The 11,623-nt window shown below is 41.8% G+C and overlaps 1 protein-coding gene across 10 annotated transcripts in view; it reads left to right on the top strand.

Moving 5' to 3' along the window:
* Nucleotides 1-451: 451 nt before the first annotated feature.
* SMAD2 (SMAD family member 2) overlaps nucleotides 452-11,623 on the top strand; it is a 72,696-nt gene continuing 61,524 nt past the window's right edge. For 2 of the 10 annotated variants that reach the window (XM_074340012.2, XM_074340010.2), the window contains exon 1: nucleotides 454-779. The gene's annotated coding sequence lies outside the window, so the exon portion shown is untranslated. Of the gene's footprint in view, nucleotides 835-1,108; nucleotides 1,193-11,623 lie in introns of all 10 variants that reach the window. The other 8 variants (XM_074340011.2, XM_074340009.2, XM_074340017.2 and 5 more) reach the window with 7 other exon arrangements.

Raw genomic sequence — 11,623 nt, 5'->3', positions numbered from 1 at the left:
CCTTCCCAGGGGTGAGCACGTGTCCACTCCCGGCTTGGCTAGAAGGTGGGACAGGCGGCGGCCCCCAACAGGCTCCACCCAATGGCGTTGGATAGGCCGAGGAGGGACCCAGGGCCGAGGCAATGAGGAATGGGTGATCGCCCGGGGGTGTTTTCCCAGCGCGGTAGGATACGTGCTTTCCCCTTCCTCCCTTCCTAGAGCCTCTCCTGGGAGCGCGCGGAAGACGAAGTCAGCCGAAACCGCGAGCGTCCCACCCCACCTCGTCCTCCGCCGCCGACCGCCCGCCCGGCCGCGCCTCGCCTCACGCTCTACGGGGGAGGCGGGACCAATCAGCGAACGACGTCTCCCTTCCGATTCGAGGCCCTCGACGCGCGGCTCACACCCCGAGCACCTCGCACGCTGATTGGCTGCGCGCGCCGCCGGTCGGGCCCGGGAGGGCGGGGCAGGCCGAAGGGAAAGGAGGTGGGGAGGTAGTAGCCGCGACTCTCGGAGCCCTGCTCGCGCTCTGGTCCTTCCCGGGCGCTCAGCCTCCTTCCTTCCCTCCTCCGCTCGCCCCGTCTTCCGTGCGCGGCGAGCGCTGCGCTCGGCCGGCGTGCCTCGCGCCCTAACGGGCGGCCGGGGGCGCCAATCAGCAGGCGGCAGGGTGCCAGCCCGGGGCTACGCTGGCGAATCGGCGGGGCTCGCGGCCCGGGGTGGGAGGCGGGTCTACCGCGCGGCCGCGGCGGCGGAGGAGCAGCTCCCAGCCAGCAGCCAGCGAGCGCCGAGCGAGCCGCCCGGAGGTGGGTGCGCCGCGCCGCTGCGGCCGGCGGCGGAGGGCGCAGGGCGGAAGCAGAGGTGGGCTGGCGTGCGCGGCTGGGTAGGGCTCGGTCGTCCGGGCTGCCCGGGTTGTGGGGGATGCGGGCGCGCGCCTGAGGGGAGGAGGGGCGGCGGCGGCGGGACGCGCGTCCCCACCCCCTCCTTTCCGCGGGCGGCGGCCGGGCCCGCGCCCCCTCCCAGCGCGCCGGGGCCGCGGGCCGGGCACTGGTTAGGGGGCGGGGCGGGAGGCCGGGCGGCCGCGAGAGTGTTTTCAGTTCCGCCTCCAATCGCCCATTCCCCTCTCCCCTCCCAGCCCCTCATCCCGTTCGGAAGAGGAAGGAACAAAAGGTCCCAGACCCCCGGCTTTTACCGGGCGGGACCCGGAGCCTCGGTCCAGGTAAAACCGCGGCGCCCGGTGGGCCCTTGGGGCTAGGGGTGTGTGTGCGTTGGGCTGGGGTCGGTGAGGCTCGCCTCATCGCACGGCCGCTGGAGCTGGTGGCTGGGGTGTGGCGAGGTCGGGGCAGCAGTGCGCCCGGGCCCTCGGGGTGCGGGAACGCGGGGCTGGGCAGGCCGAAGGGAAGGGGTCCGCGCCCGGAGCTGCCCGCTGCCGGGTCCGGGGCGGGGGCCTGCTGGGGCCCGTCCCCTCCGCCGCAGAAACACTGGGTAGTTTGTGATTCTGATTTTCAAAGCCGGAGGGACGGAGCTCTCGTTTCGGGAGTTGTTGGGAAGCTGTGTTAGTAGCGTGCGATACTTTGCTTCCACTTTTTTTTGGTCGTGTAACCTTTGTTAACCATTATAGTCTCAGGGTTCTGAATTGCTTGTGTGTACTCTCACACAAACATGCACACGGCTGATACTCTGTCGAGCTCCTTCTCTACTCAACTTGTGAAAGTTGCTCTGTGAGTGGAGCCTAGTAGTTTTTATCACACACCTTTAGAAGGCACGCTAATTGATTTCACGTATTTCAAACTTGGTTTTCAAATTTGCAACTTTAATAGTTTTGTTCTCTCCTGGGGGGATACTGTCCTTGGGTTGGATACTTTTGTCCTTTACTTACTTAACCCTTATATGGTTAATGGTTTCCTTTTGGTCCTGAGCAAACGAAAAACAATGCCTAGGTTGGTTTTGTTATTCAACTTCCTCTCGACCCTTTAAATAGCTAAATACTACCGGTTTGTTGTCCACTAAACCTTTATTTAAGAAAACATCTCCAGGTAAAATGAATTTGGAGGTAGCATTTTCCATCAGGCGTGTCTTACTTGTTACAGTTTGGAATATCCTAAATTTTAAACTTTTTAAATGACCCATGTAAAGTAATTGTTGATAAATAAAAGATCATGCAAACTTACTTGGAGTAATTTTATCTTTTCAAAAGTGGTCCCTGAAATTTGAATTAACTTCCAGGATCCTGAATGATTCTATAATCTTAGTTCCTTTTCACTTTTTCTCTGATTTCATATGAATTGAACCAGTACCACTGGTTGTAAGGATATTATGTTTGAGTCTAATAAGATAGCAAGTTTGCTATTACTCTCAAAATACATTTGCTGTTCTAGTTTTGACCTGCTTTAAAAAAGAAAAGTATACTCATAAGTCCAATAGTTAAATTAAGATTGAGGAGTTTTAATATGAGTAAATAAATAAGCAAATGTAGCACAGAGATGGGAGAAATAATGTAAAGTGGATTTCATAAATGTATCACAGTTTGAGGATTTTTTTATTTGCCTTAGGAAAACCACACAGGAAATCAATAGAATTTTTTGACCAAAAGGTCATTTAGCAAACGTTTATGGTGAATTCAGAAAGTAACACTGATTTGAAAGTTCCTTAGTTTTTGTCATAAAATTATTTGTGGTAGTAAATAAGAATAATTCAAGTCTTCTGGGCATTTTTAAGGTGAGTGCCCACATATACTCTCTTAATGTTACAATTAATTGACTTTAAAGTAGTTCATTGACCCATATTAATTAATGTAATGTGATTGGAAACATCCATTTCTGGGCTTGTTTTAGTAAGAAATTGTTCTTAGAAAGAGCTTTGTTTTTATACTTTGTAGCTATACCTTTGAAAGTGATTTCACATTGTAGGTGTTTAACAAAAGTTTGGTTGTACCTAGTCATAAGTGGTCAAATCTATACAATCTGTAAGGTTCATTAAATAATGGTTGTGTAAGAAACTGCAGGGTAATTTTCTGTTTGTGGCTTATCAGGTTTGGTATGTGTTTTAACTCTTTAAGTAGGGATTTGGGGATGGTTTCATATATTTCAGCAGAAATTCTCTTTAATAGAAACAAAGGTTTCTACTGCAAGATGGCAAAAGGTCCTCTTTTCATTTTCATATTGAATATTAGAATCTTGTTGCTGTAAACTTCACATTGGGGGGAAATATGTGAGTGTAAAACATTCAGTTTAGTTGCATAACCTGCAGATTATAGACCTGATTTTTATATTTTGCGGATATTTTCAGTTGTGGGTTTTACAAGGGTCTGAATGCTTTCCTTGTTTGGTTTTTATTTTGTTAGTTTTGTGTTTTAGGATTCCAAAGGCAGGCTTCGTTTTATAGCAGCTTTTTTATACAGGTGTTTTTTGTAATGCATATAAAAGCTGTATTTAGTGCAGTCTGGCAGATGGAGGTTTATTCATATTCTTGGGACAAGAGTCATTTTTAGAGGATGGAGAGGGGCATGTCTTTTAGATTTCTTGTCTTTTGATGGGAGTAGAAGAGCCATTTTTAAGCTCTTAGTTTCTGTAAGCGGAAAGGTGTTTTTCACTATGGGTATGTCAGAAAATGTGAAGATTTCAAAACCAAATTCAGGAGAGGCTATGCATTTATTCAACAACTTGTATTTATTGAACAAGTAGCAATTATTCATGTATTCAACAAATAAAATAACCTTTTCTGTGTGTCAGGTCCTGACTAGGCAATAAAGTATCTAACAGGAAACAAGTATATCTCTTATCCTTAATGGAATTAGAAAAGTAGAAACTCCTCACATCTCCTGCCCTGTCCTGCAGTTTAGAGTAAGAAAATCATGTTAGTGCAAATTGAGGGAGCTTGTAATACATTACTGAGCCAATTTCTAAAGTGTGCTTGCATTGCTTTCTATAATGTAGATACCAAGTGTGTTAACTCATAGTGTCACTGGGAACAGTCTGCATTTTTGGGGGGGATTTTTTCACATTTTTTGCACAATCTATACAAACTGAAGATGTGGCCAGTTTTTTGGAAACATTTGTTGCTGAACAGGTGAACACTTGTAGAGCTAAGCTTACTTTGGCCTTAGTTTGCTTATCCATTGCTCTTTACTTAGAGAAACTGGTTAGGGAAAAGAAAGCAAACTTGAATCAGTCAGGTTCCAATGAAAGCATCAGAAATAAAGTGTTAAAACAATTAGCTAAACTAGTAATAAGGAGTGGGCTGCACTATCATGTACTGGAAAGGCCATGGGTTTTGGATAGAGAGAGCTAAGCTAATAATTGGTTTCTCAGTTACTATATTGGGCAAATTACTTAACTCCTGAGCCTTGGTTTTCTGGCTGTAAATGGAGGTAACACCTACCTCTTAAGGTTATTACAAGGATTAAATGATCCTCATTAAAAAGTACCTAGAACATTGCCTCAGACATTAAGAGTCCTCCCAGATGATCTCTTCACTTGTTCTCTACTAGTGGTTTTCAGTTGTTTTCTTTCTAATCCAGATGATTTGCCTACACTCTTATCCTTGACCTATTATAAAATGCATTTGAGAAGCAGGCACTAAGCAGAGAAGGCCTGGGGTAGTCAAATGCCCATGTCTATATACTTTAGAGCTTTAGTCATAGGGGCACCATTGAGACCCTTCATCATAACCTGTTGGCATTTATTTCAAATACTTCTAACAATGAAAAAGTGACCTGGCTTCTAAGCCCACAGTGGATTAGAAACAAGTAGATTGTAGGTAATGTGGGGGCTTAAGGGGAGTGTAGTGGCCGTGGGAGGAGGGGAAACTGTTAGCTTGCTGTCTGTCATAAGAAAACAACAACCTGGTAAGGATGAGAGAGGTAATCTACAAGACACAAAAACAAATATTCAAAGCCTATCCAGCATGTCTGGGACCATCCAGTGCAGGACCAGACCTGAAAGTGTAGTAATGAATGTTCATCAATTAGCTTAAGTCATGTTTGGGGAAATCTTTTTACGAATGCAGTAATCTACATAATATACTTTAGACTGTCATTCAGGATGATTAACAAATGTTCTTAAAGGAGTAGAACATTGCTATATTGAATGATTTATTTCATGGAAGAACCACAGTATCTGCTATGACCGAGATGTTTTTCATTTGTTTTGCCATTCCGTGTGCCCAATTCCAGATTGGAAAGCCTTTCCATACCACACCTTTCCTTCTGAGTAAGTCATTCTTTTTGTCAGTCTGCAAGGGTGTCATGTAAAATTTTTCACTCGGGCTTGGAGAGAGTGAACTATAGAATATAGATTTCACGCAACTCATTAAAGGTGAAAGGAGTATACAGTGCTAGAGATTTCCAGGATCAAACCTGCACGGACAGTTGGTTAGTCTGTCTGTTGAGGGTTTTTTGCCTCTTGTATATGACTCCTGTATTAGCCTTGATGATTTTTTTGGATCCTCCTCCTTCCTACCTCAGCACTACTTTCTAAACCATCTACTCTATCAAGTGTTAATTGGTGACGTTGTAATGTATAGCCTTGGCTATTTAAAAAAAGGTTTAAAATCCAGGATTTTTTTTTTAACCACTACTACAAAAGTAATCCAGCCTTTTTTGCTTACCTTGTCTCTCATCAATTTTGATCATTTCTCTAGATTGGTGTAGTTGTGATGTGTTCAGTTAGGAAATATTTCAAAGTTGATTCTAGATATACCGGGGTTGCCAAAAAAATGTATACACATGACTTGTATTCATCTTTTGTTATCGGTATATATTGAGTATTACAATTTTAATACAGTTTTTTCCTTTCTTAAAATGTGTATACTTTTTTTGGGCACCTTCTGTATATCTCAAGGATAGCTCTCAGCTTCAATTTCAGTAATTTCGTGTAGGGAAAATATAATTTTGCCAAGCCAGGTGTATTTAGACACTGCCTCTGGTTTGGCCAGATAGCCAGAAATATTGGGGCATTTCTCTGACTTACGTACTTGCCTTGCATTTTAGAATGTGAGTAGCTCTTTTGCTCCATAGGTTCTTTTTAGATGTCACTGAGCCACACTGATAAGACTGGTGTTTGGTAAATTAGATCTGTCCTTAAGCTTGTACTCTTCAGAAAACACATTCTAAAATGATCCATATTAAAATTTGTGAGTTTACTATGAAATTGTCACTAATTCTTCCAGGTAGTTCTGTAATTTTTAAAAAACTGGAATTACTTTGGCCTCGCGCTAGAACGGGAAAATGTATAGATTAGTTGTAGTCCGTGCAGTACACACGTCCAGTTTGCACCTGAAAAACTGCATTTCTGTGGATAATCTACAGTGCCCTAGCTCCTCTCCCTTTTAGAGGGCAGGGCATAGTTTCGGGTTTAATGTATTCAGTTAGTAAGGAAGAATAATCTTGGAACCACTGGAATCTCATCAAGTTTTTAATTCAAAAAAGACTCTTGATCTGAGGAAGTAGCATAGTAAATCTGTGATCTTGTAATTGTCTGTGTTTAAAATAACATTCTCATATGCTGCTTCAGCTTCTTCCAAACTTCTGTAAAGAGGTAAGTTTAAGGTGTTATAAATATTAAGGAACTACTCCATCTTAAATGCACCGTTCGTTACAAAATGTGGAGCAGTGAATCTGATTTGCAAAGTTCACAGAATAAACTTGATAAGTGGTGCAGTGGGAGCTGGGCCCATGAGCTTGCTTTCTCCCTTGATTTGAATGAACTATGGAAACTTTTTTGTTGACTAAAGCTGCTCTGTGGCAGTGAATGCAAATTTTCCAAGTTTAGACCGAGCTTTTACTTCATAGACAGGTGGTTAGGCTGTAGTTCATGTAAGCTGGCCAATTAAGCTTTTCTTTATAAATTGTTTTAAGGATCAGGAGGGTCCCGCTTTGGCCTGAGATTTGTACATTGACCATTTTTGCTCTGAACCAGTAGTTTTCAAACTTTAAGCATGCACACACACACCTATGCACACAACATCCATAAGCTTCTTTAAAAAAAAAAAAAATGCAGAATCTCAAAATGTAAGGGGGAAGGGGCGGGTGCTGAAGCTCTGCCTGCTCAGTTCTCCTCTCCTTACCCCCAGGAAACCTTGAAAGCTCCACTGAAGAATGATAGGTCTTAGAGAAAAATGTTTGCTGTAAGAAAACACTGTCCAATATGGTAGCATACTGGCCACATGTGGCTATTTAGCGCTTGAAATACGGGTACTGTGACAGAGGAAATGAATGTTAAATTTAACTTCAATCTTATAGAACGTTCTTTTGGACGTTGCTACCCTAGGCTTTGTTTTGATTGCACTTTTACACCCTGAGAATTGTACGCACTGGTACGCACTGTATGTAGTAGGTGGAAGTTGCTGCTTCAGCAGAGGTGAAGCCGGAATCTGGGAGGTTGGAGGGCTAAATGTTCGTGCTGATTTGAGTCTGGACCTGTGGAGTCTCCTGACAGATGGATGCTTTTTTATAATCCAGGACTGATAAACCAGTATGGAAGTTTATGTTTACAAGCTGATTATAGACCTATAGATTTCACACAACTCATTAAAGATGAAAGGAATATAACTGACGTAAAGGACAGGTAGTCTCTTTCCACCGCAGTCCCTATGTCATGTGGCTTTCACTGAACTAATGACCTACTTTTAGGGTTCAATTCAAGCTCTGACATTAGGTTTAGCAGTTCATAAAATTGGACACAAAAATGTTTCCTATTTGCTTTTGTTTAAAAGGCACACTATCCATGGTTCTCTATGGGGTCAACTTAGATTTCCAGTTGTCAGTGTTTCCTTACTAGCTTTCAACTTTGGAAAAAAGCATAGTTACAGTGAGAATGGAGAAATCTGTATTTTTAAAATGGTTTTTCATTTTGTTGTTGTTTTTTAAAATGCTTTCTGTTGTCCTGATTTCTTTGACTAAAACAGTTGTAAAAATTCAGGTCATAAGTGATCTGCTTTTTTCTCTACCTTGTGTGATACATATTTGAACATGGATTGCCAAAAATCTAATATACTATTTCCAGAGGGACCTTAGGTGTTCTTTATGAGGCAGCACCATCATATTTTAAGTAATTTATGTTGTAGCATCCAACTTGATTTTCTCTTGAAATACAAATTCATAGAGGTATTTGGGGAATGTGTTATATTTGCAGTTTGAAGAGATTTGAGATTACATTTGTCTTCTATATTTAATGACTTCCTTTGTTCTAGACTTGAACTTTGTGAAGTGTTTTTTGCCACTTTCATAGTCCCCTTCCCACTGCCCTTTCAGAAGTCATCAGTGAATTCTGAATGGCCAAGTTTAGCAGTCTGTACTCAATTATCTTACTGCTATTTGCCATTATTGACTCTATTTAGGTTTCTTAAAATCACACAGGCATGCTAGAACAGACACAGATTAGTCTCTTTCCTCCCGTTATAAATGTTGGGTAAAATGTCAAACTGGTTTTCTCATATATAGTTAATCTAGAGATGGAAGAGGAGAGCAAGGGGAAGGAAAAGTCCCCAGGAACCAGAAACTTAGAAAAATCAATCGGTGTTAAGGAAAAGCTGGCCTTAGGGAATTTACTAGATAAAGAATCCAGTTGCTGGGGAAGTGGCTGTAATGCCATTTGGGGAAGGGAACTACAACTCTGGGAACTGTATGCTAAAAAAATATATACAAAAACTGTTCCGATGTCATTGAAACATCTGTGGCCTCTGGGAAAAACAGCCTCAAACCTCTCTATGGAGGAACTAAAAAAACACTAGTGTTGATAAGATGGACTTAAATATCACATGAAGGCCAAACAGGGTCAATAAAAAGCAAGACACCAGCTAAATGTAGACTGGTGGGATTTTTTTAAATAGGTATACATTATTATAATTCAAAATTCAGAAGGTACAAAAGATACAGTCAGCCAGTCCCTTGCCACCCAGTTGTCTTTTCAAAGGCAAGTAGCATTCTTGTGTATCGTTCCAGAGATTTGATGTATGTGTGAGCAACTTTGTGCATATATTAGCTTTTAGTACAAATGGTCATATGTTTTACTTAATAATACATCTGGTAGATTATTCCATGTCAGTACACAATGCCTTTTTACTTTTCTTTTGGTTGCATGGTATTCCTTTTGTATGGGTGTCTATAATACTAGGTTGGTGCAAAAAGTAATTTGGTTTTTGCAGTTATTTTTAACCTTATAAACCGCAGTTACTTTTGCACCAACCTAATGCATTTCATCAGTCCTCTGTTGATTGACACTTAGGTTATTTCCAGTCTTGTGGTATTAAAAACAGTGCTGCAACAAATAACTGTTCTTGTATCATTATACACATACGTAAGACAGATTTTAGAAGTATGTCAAAGGATATTTACATTTGTATATTTTAGGGAATGTACTTTATTCACTTTTTTTACTAGGTAATAGATGTACATGGTGCAAAATTCAAAAGGAACAAATTAGTAAATAATGAAAAGTTAGTCTCCCTTAGATCTCCTACCTCCAGCTACCAAGTTCCACTTTCCAGAAATGTCACCACTGTTACTAGCTTCTGGCATATCCCAGAGCTGCTCTGTCCAATAAGTAGCGGCATGTGGCTATTTAACCCTTGAAATGTAGCTAGTCTGAATTTAGATGGGCTGCAAGTGTAAAATGAACACTAAATATATAACAGTACAAAAAATGGAATGTAAAATATCTCAATAACTTTTAATATTGAAATAATTTGGATATATTGGGGGTAGATTAATAAAATTATTAAAATGATTAATTTCACCTATTTTTACTTTTTAAATGTGAGTAATAAAAATTTACTATTATGTATGTGGTTTGCATTTTATTTCTGTTGGACAGCACTGGTCTAAAGAGGTTCCATACATAAACATGTATGAATATATGAGAATTCCTCTAATCAGGCAGGTTTTTTTTCCTTTTGCATTGTAATGTATGGGATCAGAAATAGCTTGCTAAGATGTTAAAAGAATTACCAGGCTGTTCTCTATTGTCTCATTTATTCTCAGTCATTTACCATGACCATTGTGGGTCTCAGCAGCGAAAGTCATGCTTCCATTGATTTTTACGATGTTTGTTCACTGGAGAGAATCCTGGCATTACTCTTGGCTACATGGGTTTGAACCTGCTCCAATTTACACTGGTTGCTTCTACACCTAGTACACTGCATTCAACCTAGGATTCCCCCTTCACTACCATTTTACGGGATTTCCTTACCTCTCTCCTTTGTTAGATCTCCCACTCTTGTTTTGCTCTCCCTCCTTTTGATGAAACATATTCTTCAGGACTTACCTTGAGAGAGAGGGTGTGTAGGGTAAATGTTTGGATATGTTACATGTCTGAAAATAATACCTTTCTATTCTGATTGGGTAATAGGATAATGGGTTAGAAATATTTTTTTTCCCCTCAAAATTATGAAGGCACTGCTATGTTGACTTCACTTACAATGTTACTGTTGAGAAAACCAAAGTCATTCTGATCCTTTTCTATATTACCTGTTTTTTTCTTCCTGGATACTTGAGGCTGTTTCATTGTCCTCAGCATTCTGAAATGTCATAGCCACTGGCATTGATGTGGGTGGTTTTCATCCTTTGTCCTAGGGTCTTAATGAGCCCTTCCAATCTGGAAACGCCCATCTTCCTGTTCAGGGGATATTTCTTGATTTCTTTGATTACCCCCACCCTCCTTATCTCTGATGTCTTTTTGGAAGTCGTGTTTGAACATTGGATCTCCTGAAGTGGTCCTCCAATTTTCTTCACTTTTTTCTCCTGTTTTTCATTGTTCTTTTTCTACTTTCTGGGAGATCGCCTCTACTTTGTCTTTCAACCCTTCTCTTGATACCCACCCGCATTGCTACTCATGAGCTGTGACGCTGTTGAGCTCTTTTATTCTTAATCAGTGTTCCCTTCGTATAGCATGCTGCTCTCGCTTCAGAATTGCGATACTTTCTTTTACTTCTCTAGGTATATTGATTTTTACAAAGTTTTCTTTCTCTGTTTCTTGAAGTTGCATTTTTCTGTTTTTGTTTGTCATTTTTCCTCAGGTAAAGTAATCCTTGGTTAAGAAGGTAGAGGTCTGAAAAGCTCATTGGAAACTAAGCATGTGGGTGAGGCTTGTCTCCTTTCATTTTCACTGTAGCGTGATCTGAGTGGGCTGTTTGTTGGTAAACTCTCAATATTAGTGTCTGTACATCTTTCCTCCTGGGTTGGTCAGGTACCCCAACCCAGGAGATTGAGAGGAATCTCAATCTGACTAATGTCAGATGGGGTACATGTCTGGCTGCTGGTATTTTGGGAGTCAGAACACAGTGGAGGAAAGGTTGGGGAGGCTCTGCATTTAGCACGCAGCGCGCCGATGTCCACTTACTCCCCTCTTCTCCCAGTGGTACCCAGGCCATGTCCTAGTCCAGGGACAGGGCCAGTTACCCATGTAAGGATATAATGCTTCTCAAATATCTCTCACCCAGTCTTGCCTCTTTTATCTCCTTTACCCACCTGGCCTTCCGTTCCTGCTCTGACCAGTTCTGGTTACTTAACCTTTTGAGGATTCTGCTGTGTAAATCAGAATGTTTCCCTACAGTTAGCCTAGAATCAGTAGTCTCTCTTAGTACATATTTACTGCTCCTTCATCCATTTTCCTGTTACCAAAATTTTGCTTGTTTCTGCCTTACTCTTCTCCAT

This window comes from Rhinolophus sinicus, chromosome 4 (assembly GCF_057876585.1).
Source record: "Rhinolophus sinicus isolate RSI-liver-muscle chromosome 4, RSI-T2T, whole genome shotgun sequence".
Classification (NCBI taxonomy): domain Eukaryota; kingdom Metazoa; phylum Chordata; class Mammalia; order Chiroptera; family Rhinolophidae; genus Rhinolophus; species Rhinolophus sinicus.
Note: the sequence above shows the minus strand (reverse complement) of the source record. Positions and strands in the feature narration are given on the sequence as shown.